General features: G+C 30.7%; 1 pseudogene; it reads left to right on the top strand.

The window, feature by feature from the left end:
* Positions 1-18454, top strand: part of LOC117923202 — a 21797-nt pseudogene extending 3343 nt beyond the window's left edge.
* The last annotated feature ends 7610 nt before the right edge of the window (positions 18455-26064 follow it).

Genomic DNA, 26064 nt, shown 5'->3' with positions numbered 1-26064 from the left:
ACTTGTAACAGAAATGACTTGGGAAGCTGCCAACCAATTGATTTGTTTGATTTCTCCATATCTTGTTTCTGTTACAACTTTGGGAGACTTGAGTTTTAGGCCCATGGATCTTTACCTACCCATGACCTCTGACCATTCAAGTATGTTGAATTCCAGACATTTAGATACAAATTACGGGCTGTTAAGTCTAGCTCAGCAATGCACATTTCTCAGGTTTGAATTTAAAAAACGTCATTGAGTTTTATTTTTTTAAAAGAACGGAAATAGAAAGCTCATATTCCTTTCAAATGGAGCTACTTTTTCATTAGTGGATAGACTGAGTGGTTAGGAATTTCAAGTGATGAATGAGGGGAATCTTTGTACAGTTTATAAGTCAATGGAGATAATTGTCGAAGAAAAAGCATGTGACAGCAATAGAAGGAAGAGATATTGATCATGTGTTTTCCAGAAAAGAATTCATTTGGGTGGGCTTGAAATGAAAAAAAGGGTCTTTTTTTTTTACTTTTAAACTCAGGGACCGGGCAAGAAAGATTTGATCGAGAACCAATCTAGTGCGCTTTCTATTAGTTGATTTGCATAATTAGTTAACCACGCCTACCTGCTAATTGGGGATGTTGTTGGGTAGTCACCAGCAGCTTACTGGGGTAGTTTTATCGTGTTGTTTTTGTCTTCCAACTTCCAAATTCTCTAATTTTAACCATTCTCCTTTTTTCTTCCTTTTTTTTGTTCGGTTTCTTTTGGTTGCAGGAGTAATTATCCATATTGCTGGAGGCAGTCTATGTCTATGTTTGTCTTCTTGGTATGTATTTTGTTACCCTCTCTTTTGTCATTTTCTCAGCACCCAAATTCATCTGTACTCTATGAGCTTCCCCACCCGAAACAAAAGTTAATTAATAATCAATTTCAAATAAGGGTGGAATGTTGTCCGGTTGGGTTGAAGAGGAGTTAATAATAGAATGATCACAGTGGAGGCGGACAAAGAGAAGACTAAAGTGAAGCATCATTGTTGTTGTAAGGAGAGAGAACGGCATTGGCATCATATTATAGAAAATATCATCCGGCCACACGATAACATTACTGAAAAATAGTAATAAACCAAACAAGAAAAACAGGTCATATTTAAAGCCTGAAAGCCTGAGTTGCTATCTGGTAAACACACCAGTGGACCACTGACTTTGATATATGCCTATGCATTTCTGGTGGCATGTATGCTTGGTGGTTCACTACAAAAGTCATTAAATTGGTATTTAGAAAAAATAGACAATAAGAAAAATATAAATAGCATTCTTTCTTTGCTCTAGTCAATGATATACCAGAAGATAGAAGCTTGATAGTGAAGACAATAGAGCATGTCAACAAATTTACTCAAACTCATCATTAAACCGATCTTAACTCAAATGGAAGAGTAAAGGGTTCTGAAAATGCTTTATCCTTTGTTGCCGGTTCGAATCCGGTAGATCGGTATATTATGTTGCTAGTTGTATCTAGTGGAGTAGATTGGTATAATCAGATAATCGGAACTGCTGTGAACTGTACATGATACCTAGAGGGCTTGGACGGCTCAATTCATTTAAGGCCGTCAAGAGTTGTTAGTAGATTAGAACTTAATAGAAACTTAATAATAGTAATTTTTGGTTAACGCCAAATAACTTTTCTTACACATTCTAGTGTAAGGGCCATGATCGAATTTCATTTTGGCCGATTGGGAGGATGTTAAATACATTCATAGCCCATCTTGCTCTTTTCACTGTTTTCATGAGAATGTGCTTGTATTAGGCTGGACTGATTTTCAATAAGCTTTTTTTAAAGCTGAATAAAAGCTTTTGTACCGTTAATTACTTAAAAAATAACTTAATACCAAAGGTAGAAAAACATTAATTATCCTAGAAGCCTTATTTTGGCTTATGCAAAATTTTATTTCATATTTAGTGATACTTTTAAAATACCAAAATTGTCTTTTAAAAATTGTGATTTAGTTTCAATTTCTAACTAGCCAAAAGTAAGAAGTTATCTAGGCCTTAATAAAACTAGTTCGTATTAGTTGATTTGAATCTTCAAACTTTTTATTAAAGTTTTCCTTTAGTTGATTTAAATATTTTGATGTAATAAGATTAGGGATTGCGGTTTTAAATATGAAAAGATTTTGAATTTGAATCTTCAAACTTTTATTAAAGTTTTCCTTTATTTTATTTAAACTTTTATATTATCAACATAATATAAAAATTTGACTATACTAATTACTAAAATGTCAAAAGATATAAATATAATTTATTTTTCTTTTTATTATAGGATAGAATTTTAGAAGTTTTGTATAAATTTATCTTATTAATCATGTTTCATTGTAAAGGATTCAAACCAATTACATAAATTAAAATATTATATTGGCCTTCCTTGTCACATATTGAGAAGATGAAAGCATTGATTGTTGGGTGATTTGACATAGTTTGGGTTCGATCGATCAACAAACTGGTTGATCAACTACTAGCTATTGAGTTATTGTTGTCCAATCAACTCGATTGATTGCTTGATCGATTGGAGTTTAACTTCAACCTACTGAGGCTTAACTTAAATAAGTTGAAACAAGGATTTGGTGGTTTTGAAAAATCAAATTAAGGTTGGGAAACCTTGGCTAATAGCTCCTTAACATTTGAAAAACCTTTAAATAGATTTTAACCACATTAAAACGTAGGTTTTTCCTTAATCAATTTTTGATTCCATTTATAAAAGAATTAGAAACAATTTAACACCCTTGGATGATTTTAGGTGCTTAAGGAAATATGTAATGCAATATAAAACTATTACATCAACAACCTTTGGATTCAAAATCACTTCATGTTACTTGCATTGCTTTTTGATTCTTTTAGTAACAGGGTAATCTATAACAATATGCCTTTTTTCACCATATTTAAAACATTCAACCTTTTTTCTATGGATTTCTTAAAGGAAGTTTTTTTTTTTTTTTTTTTGTTTTTGTTTTCTACTCTTATTTTGAATTTGTTTTTTTTGCATTTTTATAAAAGTTATACTCTTTTTAGCAAACATTGAAAATTTTGATTTGTTAATTAGTTTCATGCTCATCACACTTACTATTTTCTTTTGAGAAGGCTTTTAGGACCACCTCTTTAGACCTTAGGGATGGTAGTCATTTTTGGGTTTGTAAATAACTTATAAGTTCATTTACTCTCATCATTTTATATTTGTTTTCCTCTTTTAAGTCTCAATCTTTCAAGGAGAGATTTAAATATTTTTCTGATCATTTTAGACCTAGGAATTATTTTTCTTAGATTCAAATTTAGAATTAACAATATCACTAAGTTACTATTATAACTCAAAGAAGGTCTCCACGTTTATACTTCTAAACTTAACAATCAACATTTATAGTTTTGAAAACTTTACAAAGGGATTGCCCTCATGAGTTAGTGCTAAGATGTCATGCCTCTTTACCATAATTATATATGCCAACTATTGAAATTTATTAGGATTGATACTATTAGAAATACAATAAAGGCCTTTTGCATTCACCTTATTCCTTTCATTGTTCAAATTTTTCCACTATTTGCTTGGCCTTAATTTCACTAAAAGGCTTCCATTATGATAGGTTACCTAATTCCATTGTATTCCATATCTTTGCTCCTTATATTTTCAAGAATAATTCCATTTAACTTTCAAGTGGGGTATTTATTCCCACCAAAGATTGAAGGGCAATTAATTGATGTAACCAATATTTGTGGTTCCATTGATCATGACAAGAAAGAATAGATTAAAATTTGATTTTTAAAACTTTAACTGACTTTGTTGTTTATTGGTAGTCCAAGCAATCATCCTTAAAGATAATAATTTTATGCCACTTATTAATCAATATCCAATTTTCAATCATGATCAAGAGTTTATCAATCTCTTGTACTACTAAATCCAATCACACATTGACATAATGTGAAAGAACCATCTAGAAACCCTAGGTGATAAAAAAAAACATATATTGGTTCATCAATTACAAATAATTCATTAATTATGAGAAAAAAAATACATGGTTTTATCTCATTAAATGTTCATACTCCAAGAGTCTCATATTATGAGTATCGATACTCCTATTCATGTCCTCTAGGTAATATCTACTAGATCTTTCAAAGACCTTATTAAGGTTTTAAGTGTGTGAATCCTTGACCTTCTTGATGGTTAGAATAGCCTTTCAAGAATTGCCTTGAAAGGTTTGAGAGATGGAGTTTTAGGGTTCTAAAAATAATATTATCTTCTCATGAGATGTTGGAACATTCCTTAGGGTATTTGACTGAACGTTTGAACGTCTTAACCTTTTTTTTTTCTTAAATGTTTCCAACTTTGTTTTTTGTGTTCTCGTAATGGTACTTAGTATCATATCATAGCCATTCCTTAAGCTCTAATAATTTTGAATGCATACATTACTAAACAATCACCAACTATGAAGTAGTCTAAAATTATTTGAGACTGATAGGACCTAAGGAAGTATGTTACATCAAAGCCAATAAGAAAAAAAAAAAAAAAAATTGCCAATTGAACCAAATATATCAACAAATTTTTATATGATATAAATATAAAATTTAAAGATATTCATATGAATGTCTGCAGTTTAGGAAAAGAAAATGGTGACAAAATTTGATATGATTCGTCCATACGACTTGATTGTGGATCAAACATTTTTTTTTACAAGTTTGGATTGAGTATAACATGTATAAGTCAAATTTATATCGACCTAGGTAATCCTTTTAATAAATGAGTAGTTTTTTTAACCTACATAATACGAATTTACCTGAATTGATCCATTTAATAATCATATTGACTATCTTATTATAATTTTAAATTATTTAACTTATAATTAACTTATTTTTTGAATAAATAGGTTAATGGAGTCATGATACATTAATATATAAGACCTTGATCATTAAATAAGAATATTTAATTATTAAATGGGTTAAATGAGTTTCAAATATGTTACCTATTTAATAATTAAGTGGTATTTGAGTTTAAGTTTTTAATTAGATTACTATTTGTTTCATGTTTGGATTGACATATTTAATAAAATGTATAGGTTTTGACATGATACTATATGACACATTGACACGACACGAATTACCACTCTTAATCTAGGAGATTGACAATGTTATTATAAAATTAAAAAATTAATGTGAAAAATTCATCATTCAAAGAAAGAAATATAAGAATATTTTTATTATAAATTGAAAAGAAAGAAACCTCTTTCGCGGGTTGAAGTTAGCCGCCCCATTGAATAAGGCTGTGAATCAAAGTCAACGCTGCACTTGCACTATGCCACGTGCATACTAAAAAATTACTGCTAAATTTTAATGACTTATTTTTTTGGATAATTGACCTTCATTCTTAACAGCCTCCTTTCAACACTTCCATATAATACATATATTCTTATATTTTTTTTTTGAATTTTATAAAAATATTTCATTTTGTATTTTATCATTAAAAAACTTAAGTCAAAACTAAGAAGCACCATTTTCATTGAATGGAGCGAGATGTTTAATCATGATGTCAACGCATACGGTTAGGGAAAAATTGTTCAAGGTATGACAGAGTTGTAATTTGGATAAAAAATATAATTCAATCCCATAACCCATGACTTATATTATTTGTAAGGATATCTCACTATTTGATTAAAAAAAAAGTCAAAATTACCTTTTTTTTTTGGTCTTTTTCTATTATTTCATTTGTGTGTGTGTGTTTTAAAAAATTTTTTAAATCTTTTTTTCTTTATTATTATTATTATTTATTATTATTATTATTATTATTATAATGTGAATATTAAAATACTAATATAATATTGTTTGTATTATTTGTAATAATAATAAAACTTAGTAATAATAAGTAACAAAAATAATGATGATGGTTTAAAGATGGTAATATTAATACAATTATTGATAATATTTTACTAATAGTAATAAGAATAATACATATTAATATAAATATTATTTATATATTTTTAATAATAATTATTGCATCAAATGATAATTAAATAAGAACAATAATATATCGAATACATATCCCATGTTAAAAAATGTTAAAAAGTTTAAATAATAATAATAATAATTATTATTATTATTGACCTCCATTTCCTTCTTTTCATCACTCAATTAAAGGAAGGTATAAGGTGGTGTTTGTTTTTGGTTGAATAGAAAAAGTAAAATATTTTGACTTTTTCTATTCAGCTAAAAGTAACCTGTTGACATCATCCAACATAATTAAAGTAAACTTATTATAAATAGGTTCAATTTAGTTATGTTGGATGGTATCAATAGATTACTTTTAACTGAATAGAAAAAGCTAAATATTTTGGCTTTTTCTATTCAGCCAAAAACAAACACCACCTAAGTCTATCTAAAATTCTCTGCAATTGCATAGAGAATAGGGTGGCGTGAAACAATGGCAATGGCTTTATTCACTTCATCCCTTCTCATGCAACTTTTTGGTCAGGAGCAATCATTCCTAGGCCAATTCTGCGTCACAGAGAGAGGTAACTACACCAACAGCAGTACCTACCAGGCTAACCTTGAAAGCCTCCTCTCCTTCTTCTTTAACACCACTGCTGACTACGGGTTCTACAATTCCTTTGTTGGCCAAGTGAACGCAATTGCACTCTGTAGAGCCGATCTCACGCCCGATACATGTCGTGATTGTATTAGTGACTCAAGCCATGACCTCCGACGGCTATGTCCCTACTACAAGGTAGCCATTATATATTACCAAACATGTATGTTCCGTTACTCTGACCGCTCCATATTTGGCATTGGGGAAATTTCTCCATGTTTTGTTGGGACGACCCTGGAAATTTCCCAAATGTGACTGAGGCCATTCCCGTGCTGCAAAAATTGTTATGTGACCTAAGAAATCAAGCTGCATCAGGCGGTCCTCTGCGAAAGTATGCAATGGGAGAAGCAATGCTTCAGGTCGTGTCTTATACGTGCTTGTCCAGTGTACTCCTGACTCACAAGAGCTTCAATGCGAAGATTGTTTGGATAAGTATATTGGACTTATTCAAACCAATAATATTACAAGGAAAGGTGGAGGAGCAGATATCGTGGGCCTAGCTGTAACATAAGGTATGAGTTATACCCTTTCTATCAGAGTCTGCCTGATGCACCACCACCATCTTCATCACCATCTCCATCTCCAACTACTGATTTTCTTCTCTTTCACCATCCAATGGCACAACTGGCAACGGTATGCACCTCAACCTCCATGACTGCTTTTAAACTTTGCATGTGGCACTGCATTTAAATTGAAAATGGCACGATGCATTGGAAAATCCTACAATAATGTGGCATATCCTCTTCTTCTAGGAGAATGTATGCTCATGTGAAAAATAGGTATCCATGTCTTCAAATTGATAAATGGTAGTTTTTTTATTCATTCTTTCATTTGTTCATGTACAGAGTATATATAGAGGGTAATCACCATTCTAAGAATGAGAAAGAATGATACAAGGAAATAATGATATAAGGAAATAACAACTAATATCCTAATATCTCAACTTTCTTAATATTTAAACATTCCTAATATCTCAACACTAAATGATATAAGGAAAGAATGATATAAGGAAAGCATGATATAAGGAAAGCATTCCTAATATCTCAACACTATCCCTCAAGTTGGTGCATAGATGTCACACATGCCCAACTTGTCTAAAAAATTTGAGAACATTTGACTTGAGACAACTTTGGTGAGGATATCGACCAATTGATTTTTGATCGAATCTTAGGCAATTCCACAATCTTATCATCCAACTTTTCCTTAATGAAGAATCTATCCACCTCGACATGCTTTGTACGATCATGTTGTACTGGATTATGAGCAATGTCACATGCGACTTTATTGTCACAAAACAATCGGATTGGTTGCTTAGATAGGTAACCTAAATCCTGTAAGAGGAGTCTTAGCCATAATGCCTCACAAAGTCCTAGAGCCATACCTCTAAATTCTGCTTCTGCACTTGAACGAGCAACGACATTCTGCTTCTTACTTTTCCATGTCACAAGATTACCACATACAAAGGTAAAGTAACCAGATGTAGATCGCCTATCATCCACTGCACCGGCCTAATCAGCATCAGTATATACTTCTATACTCTGATGATCAACATTTTTAGCGAACAAAATTCCCTTCCCAGGAGCATTCTTCAAATACCTCAAAATACGCATGACTGCATTCATATGTTGTTCTCCAGGATTATGCATGTATTGACTCACTACACTCAATGCATAAGTAAGATCTGGTTTTTATGAACTAAGTACATTAATCTCCCCACAAGTCTCTGGTATCTTCCCTTATCGGTTGATACTTGATTAGGCTCAACACACAATTTCAGACCTTCTTCTATTGGTGTATTAATAGGTTGACATCCCGACATTCCAGTCTCCTGTAAAAGATTTAAGGCATACTTTCTTTGAGACAGAAAAATTCCTTCACTTGATTGAGAAACTTCAATCCCAAGAAAGTATTTCAGAGGACCTAGATCTTTCATTTTGAATTCTCTAGATAGATAATTTTGTGGAGCTTTTCTTTCTTTAAGATCATTTCCTGTAACTACCATGTCATCCACATATACGATGAGTACCGTAATCTTACCATGTTGTTTTTCAAGAACAAAGTGTGATGTGAATTACTTTGACGATAGCCAAAAATCTCATTGACTTTGTGAACCTTCCAAACCATACTCTTGGGGATTGCTTCAACCCATACAATGACTTCTTCAATTTGCACACCTTCTGACATTGCTTTTCTGACACCATGCATCCTAGTGGAAGATCCATATATACTTCTTCAGATAACTTGCCATGTAGAAAGACATTTTTCACATCGAACTGTTGTAATGGCCAATCTAGGTTTGCAGCTAAAGATAGTAATACTCGAACTGTGTTGATCTTAGCTACAAGTGCAAATGTCTCTTTATAGTCAATTCCATAAGTTTGGGTGTACCATTTTGCTACCAGTCTTGTTTTAAATCGTTCAATACTACCATCTACCTTGTACTTCACAGTATAGATCAACGACACCCAACTGGCTTCTTTCCTGGTGGACATTCTACGAGTTCCCATGTTTCATTCTTCTACAATGATTTCATCTCTTCATTCATGATTGCTTTCCACCTTGGATCAATTAAGGCTTTCTCCACACTGTTAGGAATAACTATAGTAGATAATTGATTTACAAATGACTTATTTGATTCAAACAAACGATGGTTAGACACATAGTTGCTCATGGGATATTTGACTTTGGTAGACAATTCAGGTTCATATGTGGGTTTAGGAATACCTCTATTATGACGGTGTGGTAACCGTTTCATGAATGGATCAGGTTTCAAATTAAGAACACCCTCAACAGACGACAATTGGTTTGGTATTTCAGTGAAGACATCTATGGACCCAAATTGTTGACCACTCATATCCAACTCACCCGCTTCCTAGTTCACTAGTTCAGATTGTCCAGCTTCATCCTCCTTAGAGATATGATAATCATAATTGAGAGTTTGAATTTCCTTATGGTACTCCCCCTGAAGTTCAGACTCAGATGAAAAATACATCGAATATTCATGAAACACCACATTCATTGTAATATACATTTGTCGAGTTGGAGGATGGTAACATCGATATCCATTTTTGTGCAATGCATATCCAATGAACACACATTGCACTGCATGAGAAGTTAACTTGGTGCGTTGGTGTTTATGTAGATGCACAAATGCCACACAACCAAAAACACGAGGAGGTAGATTTAGGACAGTTGGGGCAACTACGACATTAGTAAGAGCTTGGAGAGGTGTTTGGAAGTTAATTGAGCTGGAAGGTACCCGATTGATCAAGTATGCGGCAGATGTGATTGCTTCTCCCCAATAAGATATCGGTGTTTTTGCTGCTATCAAGGAAGCATGAACAACCTTTAACAAGTGCTGATTTTTCCGTTCAGCGACTCCATTTTGTTGGGGTGTATTGGAACAAGTAGTCTGATGAATGATGCCATGTCCTTCCAAATACTTTTGAAGATCAGAACTTTGATATTCTCCACCATTATCACTACGCAGAACCCGAACCTTTGCATTGTACTGAGTTTCAATCATTTTATGAAAATTTTGAAACAATAAGTTCACTTCATCTTTGGTCTTCATCAAGCATAACCATGTCATTTTGGTACAATCATCAATAAAAGAAACAAACCAACGTGAGCCACTCAAAGTTGAGACTTTGGATGGGCCCCAAACATCAGAATGTATAAGCATAAAAGGAAATGGACTTTTATTCAAAATTAATGGAAATGGAGCACGATGACTTTTAGCCAATTCACAAATATCACAACAGAAACCAGAAATATCACTATTTGCAAACAAACTAGGAATTTTTTTTTTAAATAACTAAAGGAAGCATGTCCCAGACGTCGATGCCACAACCAAATTTCAGACTTTTTCTTCTCCTCTTAGATCCATTTGCCATCAAGGCTTGTTGCAACTTATTTGAATCCTTTGATTGCAAGTCCAAGTAATAGAGTTTTCCCCGCTCAATACACAACCAATCGCCTGTCTTGTTTGGATGTCCTTAATCACACAAAATTCAGACAAAAAAATGACAATACAAGATAAGATTGCAGTGATTTGAGAAACTGACAAAAGATTGTAATCTAAAGATGGAACAACTAAAACAGAATCCAAATTCAAAGTATCAGTAAGAGTTAAAGATCCTTCCCTAATGACTAGGGTTGTGTTACCATTGGCTGTGGAAAAAATTTTTGTGAGGAAGGTCTAAGGGTGAAACCTGTCTAGAATCAAAAGTCATATGATCTGTAGCACCAGAATCAATTATCCATGCACTATTAATAACAGGTGTAAAAGTATTTAAAAACTTACCACCATGATCTATAGCGGCTACCAATGCAGAGGCTTTCTCAACAACATTAACCTTTGTTTTTATTTCGGCAACAGTTGCAGTTGAGGTTTTCTTGGAATCCTTATTTCGTTGATCACGATTATTATCATTAATAACAAAGTGTTGATAGCCTAAACATGATCTAAAGGTCCATGGTTCAAACCCTCGGTTCCTCATTGTTTTCCTAGTCATACCAAGAATCGTTGCTTTGAAATTGTGGGATATTTGGACTGGTGGGATCAGTCTTATTGCAGTGAGTGCATTTGAAGGTTGACTTATCAATATTAGGGCTTGTCTTAGGATGGTTGATCGCTGTCGGACTGCCATAGTGACAAAATATCCAGGATTTCAGTTCCATAGCTCTGATACCATTTTCAAATTGATAAATGGTAGATTTTTTATTCATTCTTTCATTCGTTCATGTACATAGATATATAGAGGGTAATCACCATTCTAAGAATGAGAAAGAATTATACAAGGAAATAACGACTAATATCATAATATCTCAACTTTCCTAATATTTCAAAATTCTTAATATCTCAACTTTCCTAATATCTAAACATTCCTAATATCTCAACACTGAATGATATAAGGAAAGAATGATATAAGGAAAGCATTCCTAATATCTCAACACCATGATATGAATTGAAAATCATCAAGGTGCTTTGGAGTATTGCTGAAAGATGGGGCCACCCAAAAATAACTAAATTGGTACAGAATTATGTGTAAAAACATAATTGACTCCCAAGGCTTATAATGCATCTCTTTGATCTCTTTCTTTTAAAGAAGAAAACTTGGAACTCACTAAGCTTCTACCTTGAAGTGCAATTAGGCCTTCGTTCTGAACCCAAATTTCCCTAGTTTTAGGGTTAGTGAGAGATAGATATTTCCTAGGCCTAGACATTCAAGATCTGACTCCTAAGGGAATTTAATTAATTAGCTAGCCAATTTACATGAGATGAAATTTTTAGAAGAGCCTGCATAACACATAGTGGAACCGCATGTTTAGATTTATTGCAACTTGTGCTTTTGAGGACATGTACAGAGGTAGATTTCTGGAAGAGGAATCTTCCTTACATCTTACAAAATAGTCTTTCCACTCGTGGGAGTTTCAAACATACTTAAGTAGACCAAGTTTTTTTTTTTTATCTCTATGGGGCTTTCCATTTTTGATTCCTTCACTCAAAATTTTAGAACTAGGATTAAAGATTTCATTTTAACTTCCTAAGTTTTTCTAACGTGATCTAGCTCCAAAGTAAGAAAATCATTTTTGACCACCGCTTCATAGCGTTCAGATTTATTAAACTTAATGTTTTCAATTAAATTTTCTTTTTCAATCATAAGTTCCTTAAACCTATCATCCATGCCATTTTTTTTTAGAATATATTGTTTTTCAATATTTAAATCACTATTCTTAGACTTTAGGTTTTCAATATGAGAAATCTTTTTTTTTTTTTTTTTAGATTTTCTTTATTTTTTACATTCTACATTTTATATCATTGCTTTCCTGGTACAAAGCATTATATATTTCTTGAACGTTTCAAATTCCCTTTTCTCTCGATAACCACTAGATTCAACAAGATTTTTTGGTTCAATTTTAGGGAATTGGGGTAATGAAAGCAATAAGGTTATTATCACTTCATTTTTATTTGAGCCTATGGAATTATTACTCTTTTTGGGTGTAAGCAATCCAAAGTGGAGTGCCATTTCCTTTACTGTTGAACACACAATTGAGATGATTTTGATGGACATTTCTCGTTATTTTTCTTGAATAAAGATTTATTCCCTTCTTTGAGTCATCTTTTGTGTTTACCTCCTTTTACATTTTTTAAAAATTTTGAATTTTTTTGGCAAAAGAGAAATTTTAGATTGAGTAAAAGGTGACTATTCAAACTCAAAATTTCCTTTAAAGGGAACCTTTAGTGCTACATTTTTTGCTCTCTTAGGGATGATAGAGTCATTTCATAGGTCTGAAGTGGACCTATAAGTTTATCAATCTCAACTTGTCCTCATTTTTTTACTTTCCTAATCACTTTATATCTAAATCTCTTAAGGAGAAATCTCAAAATTTTTATTATTTATTTTTTATCACTTTCGATTTAGGGATTTTTTCTCTTGGATTGAAACAAAACTAAGAATATATTGAGTTTAGTATAACTTAGAGAAAGCCTCACCAATTTCATCTTTATGCTTTCAAACTTTAAAGTTAACATTTACAATTTTAATAACTTTATAGTGAGATGCCCTCATGTGTTACTACAAGAATGTTCGAAGCCTCTTTAGTGTATTTACATTTGGCAATCTTGGGAAATTTAATAGGACTAACCCCATTAAAAATATAGTAAAAGGCTTTGACATTTGTCTCACTTCCTTCATTGACCAATTTATTCCACTCTTGGGATTTAATTCATTAGTTGGACTACTAATCTTGTTAACTAGGATAAGGGGTGACCACCTATATTCCACTATATTCTAGACTGTTTCACTCTGAATTTAAAGAAAAAATTCCATCCAAACCTTCCAATGAGGGTAATTATTCCTATCAAAGAATGAAGAACAATTGATTGAGGTTTCCACTCTTTGTGGTTCCATTGATCAAGTCAACATGAATTATAAAAATATGATTTTAGAAGATCAACCTGCTCTAATACCAATTGAAATTTTTTTTTATGTTGTCTTAATATATGAGACTACCTAAAAGGGTAAACAGGTAGTCCCTAAATTAAATTATTTATTACCAACTTTTAATTTTTCCATTTTGATTAATTCTTTAGTGGAAGTATATCAATCCTATGCATCAATAAATAAAACTGGTAGCATGAATGAACATAGGATATGATGTGAAAAAAATCACCTAGCAATCTCTAGGTGTAAAAAAACCATGGGTGGTCTCTTGATTGCTAAACAATTCACTAAGTATGTAGTTTTACGTGACAAAATGCACCTACTCCCTAGGGTCATATTATTAACACTTACACTCCTTTTCCATGTGCTTGATGCAACAAGCCTTATACTTCTCAATGGATACCTCAAAACCTTTATTGCATTTTTGAGATGAGATCTCTGACCTTTGTTGTAGTCAAATGTACTTTTAAGATAGATCTTGACAGGTTTGAGAGATGGAGATTCAAACTTGGAAGATGAAAATTGCTCTGTTAGGTACATTTTTTTCCCATTTATTTCCCACTTAGGGTTTTTCAAAGTCTCCCAATTTTCAATATAACATGGTTATTCATAATTGAAAAATCCTAGGAATTAATTATGGCGAGTTTGTATTTTGTAAGATATTCCAAAAATGAACTTTTTACTTAAAAAATGAAGTTAGAAAACCAAAAACATGAAGGACTGTTTTGAATGCTTATATGATCGTTTGAATGGTCACACTTGATTTATATGCAAATTATGACATTTTCTTAGTTAAAATTGTAGAGGAAAAACATACAAATTAGTTAACTTAAGCCTATAATTGAGCTAGTGCCCTTTTGGGAAATAATTGTGAAAATCTATAAGATTTGATGCAGAAATGGGGAAAGAAAATCTTGAAAATGATTCAAGAGAATAAGGAAAGTAAGGAGCAAGTTAAAGATCAAGAGATAAGAAGGGGCATTTCATAGTTGGTATCGAAATACCAAAAACATTTCCATACTAAATTTGACATATTGTAATATCAGGGTAGTGATTCGATAAGAACAGGTAATATCGGTTTCAATTTAATACACTCTTATGGTATTGAAAAGTTCCAATAGGTACTGGTTGTGGACCTTGCTCACTTTGATAAAGCAAAGAAGTATCAAAATGGAAATCGATAAGGAATTGAGGCATCAAAAAGTCCTAATGTATCAAAGTTTTGTAGAAAGTTCATTTCGACATCAGATCAGGATATCAACATTAAATCAACATCAATACTGTGACTATGTACTGATTTGTGTTTCTATACATGAGGGCTATGTGCTATATAGATGTTGTATTAGCTTGTATCAATTTCGCTTAGTCTTAATGTTAAAATTTTGATCTAAGACTTGTCTTGAGTTTTTACTATTTTACTACTATTGTGCTTTGGGGATTCTACATAATTTTATTTTATTTTTTGGATTATGTGAAGCATTATATTATTGGGTCACTTGGCATGTAAAACACTATAAATAAGTTAGTTGTTAGTTAGGAACTATTTGTAACTGGAATCTAAGATCTAGAATTTGAATTTGAAAATTTTACATCATATCTCTCCATTTTTCTCATTTTGTCTTATTGTCTAAGTTATCAAACATGATGAAGAAACCATTCTTCACCATGGTTAGTAGCTGAAACTTCTTACATTTGGAAGAGGATTGTCATAGGCAAGGATTGACACAAGGATGCATTGACTTTGAGGCTAAACTCACCTCCTACTATAGATTCAAGATTTCTTATTCTCATTCAAAGAGCTTTTGAGGTCTCTCATATTTATGACATACTTGATGCTTGAATGACTTATAGAATTCTTTCTTTGGTTGGATTCATTGTGAATTGTTTTAGATCAATGATATATGGTCTATGACCTAATTAATTAGAGATGATCTAGGGCTTAATCTTTGAAGATAATCTAAATTTTGTTAGTGCAAGTAAGATTTGGTTAGCATTAATTATCTTTTCTAAGTGTTGATTTGAACCTTGATATGATTCTTTTTTGACATTTTTATGTGTTATTAAATCTCTGTTTTTGTTACAATTAATTCATTTGAATTGTAACACAAATCACATCTCTATCTTCTCAATAGTGTTGATTTTAAATTTATATTCATTTAACAACATCATGACCTCATATTTTACATTAATTGAACTCAAATTCTTAAGATTATAACATTCAATACTTGAAAATTGTACTATTGGTGTTTGTTTCTTTTAAAATATTTTTTTTGGCCTAGGAAGTGAACATTTGGATTTAACTAATTCCAAAACTATAGTTTAATTAGAGATTAAAAGGACAAAAATAAGATTTCATGAGTAAATTCAGTACACACACAACAAAGCAAATTAAATCAAAAGCTAACACCATTCCTCTTTCATTTTGCATGCTTTCCAAACTTTTCAAATGCTTTTTTAGCATTTTTTTTCTTCATGTAATTAGCATTCCAAAATCTTTATCAGCCTTAAATGTACGTTTAATTTGATTACTTGAATAAACTCAAATTCAAATATGATGAAGTCTGAAGCCTCCTAAAATCAAAATTTCTATTCAAATAAAATACACAAATAGATTTGATTGAATTTGGAGACAAATTATGTTTTAAACTAAAACATTTTTTGATACAAACTTCAATGTAACTTTTTTTGATGCAAACTTCAATGTTGTTAACTCGTAAAAAAATTTGAAGTTGAAGGGTCACACAACTTAATAAGAGTATATCTTTTGTTTTGCAGGAAAAAGTAATATGAGGAGAACTCATGTCATCATCATTGTTATCTCAACAATTATTTCAATAATCCTTATCATTTGCATCTTCATCTACGCCTTTTTAAGAGTGCAAAAGGGGAGGGATAATGTTGAAAGTAAGTTGTGATATATCATTACTTGTCATTCAAAAAGTTGCTCTCCATTTTTTTTTCCATGAAATCATATCAGTAAAAGTAGAATAAACAAAAATAAAAAATTAATGACTAAGCTTGATGGGCTATAATTCTTAGTATTGGTTCAACCATTGTTACTAGGCTTTTGGAGTTACTGAGCGTGCAGTTTAGTGACTAGACATTAAATAAATTTTAGCTATTCAATGCAAGATTTTATATTAAAGCCCCTTGAATGTGTTGCTTCTATATAAACATGCACCTAATTTGTTCCATGCATTTGTCAACTTCCTTTGTGAAGGTGCAGATGGAATTGTTAGTGTAGAGTCTTTGGAATTCAACCTTAACTCTATTAGAGTTGCAACAGAGAACTTTTCCGATGCTAACAAGCTAGGACAAGGTGGATTTGGCATTGTTTACAAGGTAAAAAAAACCATATATATGAAAAAGAAAAACAATCTTAGTTTGAACTTTGGAATTGGTTTGGAGGTGATCTAAACTACATAACTTATGTGATGTGTTTTTAGGGTATGCTTCTCAATGGACAAGATATAGCTGTGAAGAGGTTGTCTAGAGGTTCTGGACAAGGAGAACTTGAATTCAAAAATGAGATCCTATTAGTAGCAAAGCTTCATCATAGAAATTCGGTTAGACTTCTAGGCTTCTGCTTTGAAGGAATGGAAAGACTTCTCATATATGAGTTTCTACCTAATGGAAGCCTTGATCACTTTATATTTGGTATGATTTCACTTCTACCTCAACATTGGTTCTAATAATTTCATTGAGATGCATGTTTAGAAAAATCATCCTTCCAAGATTTTGTAACTCAAGGAACACATATTTAATCTTAGTAGTCTCCTTAGATGTCCATATGCATGTGATTTCAAATAGAAAAACACAATCCTACAATTGTTACAAGTAATCTAGATTTACATTTTTATAATTCATCCCAATAACTTATACTTATGAATATGTAGATTTGGTTCGGCGTTCACAATTGAATTGGAAAAAACGTTATGAAATTATAAAAGGCATTGCTCGAGGACTTTTTTACCTTCATGAAGAATCTAGGATCCAGATTATTCATTGTGATCTCAAAGCCAGTAATATTTTATTGGATGCAAAGATGAATCCTAAAATATCAGATTTTGGCATGGCAAGATTGTTTTCAACAGATCAAACTCAAGGCAAGACAAGTAGAATTGTGGGGACCTAGTAAGTTTGAAAATCTTACTTGAGCTAATAATTATAACTATATGCATTATATTTTTAAAATGTGTTATCCAAAAGTCCTAACAAAAGTTTCAACATATCCTATATATTATTTTAATATATTAATACTATAGGAAATGAAATTGATATAAATAATGATAACATGTAGTGGGTATATGGCTCCAGAGTATGCAATGCATGGAAACTTCTCAGTTAAATCAGATGTATATAGTTTTGGAGTATTGACTCTAGAAATTATGAGTGGTCAAAGGAACAATTGTTTCCACAACGGAGACAATGTGCAAGATCTTCTAAACCATGTAAGTATGAATATCTATTGCTAAATCATTCTTTGTATAGTAAATGAGATAGTAAAGGCCACAAAATTGAAAAAGTTAAACCTTGTCTTTGACATGTATGTACACATTGTTAAATTCTTGCAGGCATGGAAAAGTTGGAGGGAAGGGACAATATCAAATTTGATAGATCCTATATTGAGGTGTGGTTCAATAAGTGAAACTATGAGATGTGTCCATATTGGTTTGCTATGTGTTCAAGAAAATGTTACTAAGAGACCAACCATGGCTTCCGTTGTTCTCATGCTTAGTGGTAACTCTCTCACTCTCCCAGTGCCTTCAAGACCTCCATCTTTTATGCATAGTAGCATGGAGTAAGAGATACCCTTCCTACTAGAACCTAATTTGGTGGTTACTGAGTCTACTGACAACATATTAGGGCATAAATCCATAAATGATGTATCAGTTACCGAACTCTATCCTTGTTAGTGTTTTGCAAATGCAGATTATGTTGAGATTTAACGTCAAACATGGATATCAATGTCTGAAATGTTGTACGTTTACTAAAAAACATTATCACTTAGATTTTAACAGCTCTATCTTCATCAATTTATTCTTCCTTCCCTTTAAAAATGTCATTAAAATATCTCAAAGTTTTGGAATTTCTTTCATTGATCATTCACTTTTTTTTTTTTCTTTCAACAAATTTGGAAACTTTTTTAGGTGAAAGGATAAGAATATTTCAATCATTTTGTATATCCAAATTTAATATTTATTGATTGTCCATTTTTTTTCTATAACATTTTAATATTCGTAAACTTTGGTACCATGAATTTGTCTCCAATAATTTGAATTCACTTAAAATTTAGACATCCAAATGACAATGTTAATCCACATTCTCAATATGAATATTTTATTTGAATTCATTTCTATATGTTAATCACAACCATATTTTTTAATATTGATGTTTGAATTCTTGTCATAATCCAACATATGATTTCCATTGTATAAACAATTACAAAATAACAAGAGATTGACAAGATGAGCTTGAACCAAAATGATGTTGTTGGTTGAAGTACAATTTTGTCTTTAAAAATAATTTTATTTTTAACAAACTAAATATAATAATTTTTTTTCAGTCATCAATTTTTTTAGCCATTCAAGCCAAAGAAATATAAAATTTTCAGAATAACTTTTCCTAGACATTAAAAATTTGATTGGCTCAAATCATTATTAAGATGATAATCAAATTTGACACTTCAATACTTTAACTCTTAAACTCAACAAATTTAAGTTTGACAAATGATGAAGCTACACATCATACGTGTGGCCTATTAACATGTCTTAAGTTGTATAAGTGAAACAATAAAATTAAGTCTTGGAAAATAAAAATCAGATCACATCAAATCAAATCAAATTAGAGTCAAAAGTGAATAAAATAAAGATAAGTTCTCTTGTTGCCAAATTTTTTGTAAAGAAGACAAATCAATAGAATTAGGGATCAAAATTCCTTGAAATAGAGAGTTCAAATCTTAGGATACCAAATTAAATGTTCTAACTAGCTACATCTATAAATGTTTTCCTTTAGTAGAAGGCTATAGAAAAAGAAAAAGAAAAAGAAGAGAAGACTTAAAAGACTACTTCAAAGAAGAAGCTCCGCAATTTAAAACCAATCTATGAAATAGTATTAGAAGCAATATAGTGCCATTTCTCTACTTTCAAGACTAAAGAGCAAGACAACTTCAAGAAATAAATTTTGTTTTTTGTTCCTTGAACAATCAAGAAAAAGCTTCAAAAGTTTAGTTGATAATAATTTTTTTTTTCATTTAACTCAATTTGAGAAAGAAGCAAACAATGCCCTCGTAAGTTTGTGAAAGAATACCAATGATAAACATTGAGAATTGTATCTTATTACATGTCCCTGGCTATTTTGAGGCATTCATGTGATAACCTAGTATGCCCAATATTATATATATATATGATGAGTGAGTTGACATTTTTTCCAACCAATCTACTAATGGGGTAGCATAGGAGTGATGCCTCAGGATATACAGATAAGGTGGCAACAAGAAGGAGCTAAAAAGCTAAAATTTCTCACTAAAGAAAAAGGGTTGCCTGCATGGGTCGCTTGCTTGTTGCTTGTTGGACACTATAGTTGAGCACTCCTCTCTTATGTATTTATAAGCTCTTAGTCCATTTTTTCTCACGATTGTCACTTACATGTGAGCACTAGAAGCAAGTAGTCAATATTTGCGAAAAGATTGGGAGTTTTAGTGGATATTTATTTGTTATAACTCCTTACTAATCAAGCACCATTCTATAGCACAAGAATCTTAAAGGACTCTCTATGTTTGAGGCATGTTGAGAACTAATATTGATCACAAAAACATAAAATTAAGAATGATAATTGTGGACTTGCATTTTTCACGTGCGCCTCCACTCGATAATGAGACTAGTTTTTTTTTTTTTTTTTTTTTTTTTTTTTGTGAAAAACTAATTTTTGTAAAAATTAGAGTTACCACTTATTTTTGTTTATTTTTAAAAAGGAAAACAAAATAAGAAATAAAACCTTAAAAATGACTCTATTTGGAAAAACATATCTTTGAAAATCGAGTTTAAGTTTAGGGGTTAGATTACCTATCGGGAAAGTACCATAAGGTAGCACTCCTTTAAGCCTTAAAACAAAACTTTACTAAACAAGTGGAGGGAACTAAGACAATTGACAAATAAACCAATGGATACTAGAGATAACAAGAAAAACATATAACAAGATGAAAGTGAGAACAAATGAGAGCATGAAACAACCAAAACAAGGCATGCATATCAAAGGAATAAATTAAGAAAGAGAGGAAGCGTACCTTACTAAGTGCCTAAAAATAGGGCAACACGCTTACATAGAAAAAAGGGTTAGCCCACAAATGAGATAAAAGATATAAAATCAAAATAAAAGCCTCTCAACATACACAAGAAACATACAATCAAAGCAAAAAATCAAAGAATGGCTAAATATGGATCAAGGTGAGTTGAAGTATACTAAACATGCACAAAGATTAGAATTGGTAGCAAACGTACAATCTCAAAATAAATCCTAATAAAATAGATAAAAAGGAGATAATATACAAAGGTGGATTGTTGTAACATGTACAAGATGTCCATAAGACAAATCAATAATAAAAGAAGGTTAAAATCATGCACAAGGGGATTGAAATAACACATTTATACAAGATATACAACAACATGACATAACACGTGCTAGTAGCATGGAACGAGGGATACCCTTCTTGCTTGAATCTAATTTGGTGGTAACTGAGACCTCTAAGTCCTTTGACAATAGATTAGGGCATATTTTTTGTAAATGAGGCATCGATTACTGAACTCTATCCTCGTTAGTGTTTTGCAAATGTAGATTATGTTGAGATTTAAAGTCAAACATGGATAGATGTTTAAGATGTTGTATGCTTACTAAAAAACATTATCACTTAGATTTGGCTCTATCTTTATTGGTTTATTCTTCCTTCCATTTGAAAATCTCATTAAACTATCTCAAAGTTTTGAAATTACTTTCATCAATAGAAATTTTCAAGTTTGGCTGAAATATAAATTGGAGAAAGTTTGTCGATGCTGAATATGGAGCGATTAGAATAGCCCAACATACAATTATCATAGTATATATATGCTTCCTTGTAGTTGGGACAAAGCCGTCTAAGTTCATGAATAGAGGTGCCAATGCAATTACGGCATGTATTTGGCGTGAGATCACCTCAACAGAGTGCAAATGCCTTTACTTGGCCTGCAGAGGAATTGTAAAACCCGTAGTCAACTGTGGTGTTAGAGAAGGCGGAGAGGAGGCTGGTCCAGGTTTGCCTGGTAGGCACTGTTGTTGGTGTAGTTACCTCTCTCCCGAATGCAGTATTGCATTAGTAAACTTTGGCCAAGAGCGATAGTGAGAAGGTGCATTTGAATGGATGAAATGAAGAAAAGCAGTCCCAAACAACCCATTTTCTTTGTTTCAGGCCGCCCTATTGTCAATGTGATTGCAAAGAATTTTAGATAAAATCCATACGTTCCTAATGCCTATAAATACGCCTATGGGGAGAATGGAAGTCAACTTTCTTGAAGGTGCTTTATTATTGTTACATCTGTAACCTATTTAAATAAATGGTTTGATGCATTTCAATAAAGAGTTGAAATTCCGAATGGTTTCGGATCATCCATCCAACCCAAAGTCAAAATGCCAAAGTTGCCAAGAAATGCCGAGTCCAAATATAAATATCAAATCTCATCATGCTGAATCTTTTACATGAAAAATGTTTATAAATGCTTGGCCAACCGGGTTTTGACATGCATTTCTTCGAAGACAAGAAAACTTGAAGATTGATCATGTACATGGAATTTCTCAAAGAGAAGCCGAGAGTTAGGGTAAAATTAAAAGCTATTAACATTTTGTGGTAATATTTTAGCATGCGTGTGACTGACTACATTCAATGAAAATGATGCGTCTTTGGACCTGTATTTTTTTAAAGCAAGTACGTGGGCGGCTCCGCAAAATTTGGTCTCTCAACCCTAAATTTAAATAAGATGTTAATATTATTAATCAAATTTTTATATCATATCAATTTAAAATTCTATTGATTTTAGTTGTGGACTAAAAATTAGTAGTATTCTATACCAGTAAAAGATGTATTTAAAAATATCCACTCTAAACATATAGGTTAACGAGAGCTTCACCAATATGAAGTCAAACCTTAAATCCACAACACATCCATAGACGGAACTACCTCTTCCTTTATTTCTCGGGCTACATACACAATCATGTCCATGGTCATGTTTATTCTAACTTCTTTCATTAAAATTTTCTTCAATATTCTCTTGTTTGACGAAGTTTTAATAAATTTTTCTTGATTCTTTTTTAATCTTCATAGGCTTACAATGATCCCATAAGTTGATTGATGATCATAGAATCTAAATCCTCAATTTCTTCAATGGTCACAAGAATATAATCAAACTTTGAATCTAAAGATCAAAGTACTTTTTCAAACCCAAGTATCATATATTTAAATATCACAATTTCTTTTTAATAAATTAACAATAATCAATACTAAAAATAATAATAATCAGAGATTGATTCTAATTCTTTCATATTCAAACCTTCAAATTCTCTAATAAGAGTTTGAAGATGAACTTTTTGCACCTTATCAACTTTATTTGGCGTATTTAGTAATATTTTTCAAACTTTCTTAGAGGTAGTTACACTTGAAATATTCTCAAAAGTACCTTCATCCATTGTTTGATAGATGATGATGAGAGCTTTCTTGTTCCTCTTCCTCATATATTTCAAAAAATCTCTTTTATTTAGGGATCAAGTGGTTTCATCTTATAGCCTTTATCTACAACCTTCCATGCATCATCTGAACCAAGTAAGCCTTTATCTTGATATTCCAATTATTGTTATTGTCTTTGTTGAGTTGAGGAATTTGAATAGTATATATCTCACTTGTCTTTTTCATATGACTATAATACCAATTTGTTAGGTGTGTGGACACTCTAATACCGATTTGTTGGAGTAATAGTGTGGAAAGAGAAAGATACAAAATTAAAAATTGAAGAGAGTTAAACTTTATTGTATTCCCATACTCTCTCTTATTTAAATATTACACAATATCTTATTTATAAATACTCACACTTAATAAAATAAAAATTCTTAATAATAAAATATAAAAACATTTCAGGATTTGGCAAGTAAAAAATAGAAACTAAAATAATCACTCAAAATAAAATATTCTCCTTTGATTTTTAGTGACTAAATCTAATTCTAATATTTTAAAAGTTTCTAAATCAAGTTTGAATTTCCAACAAAATTAACAATGTTATTATATATATACATGCTCGATTGAGTTTAATATTTTCATGGAAAAAAGATTAAAGGCGGCTAGTCTAGAAAAATCTGCATTAGCCCACAGGAGGCTCAGTCAAAAAACCACGAAATATTTAGAGGGCTGAGGAGCGCTCAAACCTTTTGAATGGAGTAGATATTTTGAAATGATTGGGTTGCTTTCAGCGGTTTAATTGAAAAAGAATAAATTTTATTTTAACTTCCATTCGTTGGAAGATTGCAGTTTTCCAGTATAAATTATACATACAAAATAAGAGAGCTAATGAAAAAACCTACTCTCACTCATCACTACTGATCTTGAATCCTGACCAATATATGGCAACCGTAATTCTTAGCAAGCAGCTGGAATTTATCCATTTTCTGACTGCTCATTTGACCACTTTCATCTACAATGGTATAAACAAATATACTCGTTTAGTTTATTATTAAAAAATACAAGTCAAAAAGAGCATTTTAATTCATTGAATCAAGTTATCATCGAGAATTGTAGATGCTTCATCATGTTACCTGCATACTAAAAAATTTCAATTATATTGAATACAATAATAATATACTCATTTAATTTATTATTAAAGAATACAATTCAAAAGGAGCATTTTAATTCAGAATCAGATTATTATCAAGAATTGTAGATGCTTCATTTGTGTTATCGGCATACTAAAATTTTTAATAATAATAATAATAATAATAATAATAATAATAATAATAATAATAATAATGATGATGATGATGATGATTTTTTTTTAAAAAAATGTGTATAGACTTCAATTTTATGTTTTAAAAATTAGAAAATAATAATAAGTTTTATATTAGATACACCAACTTTTAGAAACTTATTTTGAAAAAAAAATAATTTTTAAAACTATTTAAAAAATTGGTATTAAAGAATATTTTTTTTTTATTTTTAAATTAACATTTATAGAGATAAAATAAATTTATATACTTTTTTACAAAATATATTTTTATATAGCAACTTATGGTTTTAAAATTAAAATGCTGAAAATATATTGAAGCAGACTTATAAATACTTTATTTTTAATAAAGAAAACGCAGGTTATAGAAGCATCATTTTTGTGCAATGTGGTCAGATATGCATGTTGACTATGTCAAATGGCGGCCAAAAAAGTACAATAACGATTTTTTTTTCTTTTGAAAAATAAGGGGCCTTTATTCTCGGCCTTAAAACTCCCATTCCAAATTGGTCAATGCCTATTAATTAATGCATTTCTTGTGTTGAAGAATTCTAATGAATTTTTTCCTTGCCAAAGAAACCTAATGATTGATTAGCATGTCAAACCTTGTTGGCCGACCTTCAAATTTTGAACAATCGTAAAAAGGAAAACATATTTAGTAACTGGAAAATAGAAAAAAGGTTTTTATAATTAATTTATAAAACAATTATATAAATATGAAGAAAGATTATAAATAAAATATTGTATGTAAAAGTTATTTTTAAAATATGTTTAAAAAAATAGTAAATAGGTTAATTAAAAATATTTTAGGTATTCAAATGGATGTTTGTTTTATAAAAACTTAGAAAATAGTTTTTAAAAACTATTCTTAAAAATTAATTTTAAAAAATTTATCAAACAAATCCTAAGATTTTAAATATGCACTTTGGATTATTTTTTTGAAAATTCCTTTTTTGGCATGACTTGGATCATCTTAAACAATTTGAACTCTCTTCTTGAAATTTGTTCATTGAAGAATTTTGGAGCTATTTGATAATTGAAAATAACTTTTTGTTTTCTAGAATAATAAAAAAAAAATTAAGTAATCAGAAAAAAAAAAAAAACAATTTTATGTCCTTAAAACAAAAAAAAGCCTTTCAAAAAATATTTTTAATTGTTTTTGGTTGAGGGGTGTGCTTTGCATATAAAGTTATTTTAAAATATATTTAAAAATATATAAGATAATTTAGATACCAAATAGACTTTTGTTCCATAAAATTGTTTTATATATAAAATTTATTTTTAAAACATATTTAAAAACATTGAATACATGTTAAAAACATTTTAGATACCAAATGAATTCTTGTGTTTTATAAAACATTAAAGAATGGTTTTCACAAAACCATTTTTCAGATTTGAAAATAGTTATGACCTTAATATTTATTTGTTTTATGTTATTTAAAAAATAAAATTAAATAAATTTTTTTACTACTTTATGACACCTTTTAGTTTTCTAATCCTTTAATTGCTTTTAG

Source organism: Vitis riparia, chromosome 10, assembly GCF_004353265.1.
Source record: "Vitis riparia cultivar Riparia Gloire de Montpellier isolate 1030 chromosome 10, EGFV_Vit.rip_1.0, whole genome shotgun sequence".
NCBI classification, from domain to species: Eukaryota; Viridiplantae; Streptophyta; class Magnoliopsida; order Vitales; family Vitaceae; genus Vitis; species Vitis riparia.
The sequence above is the reverse complement of the archived record's forward strand: the minus strand, read 5'-3'. Positions and strand labels throughout refer to the sequence as shown.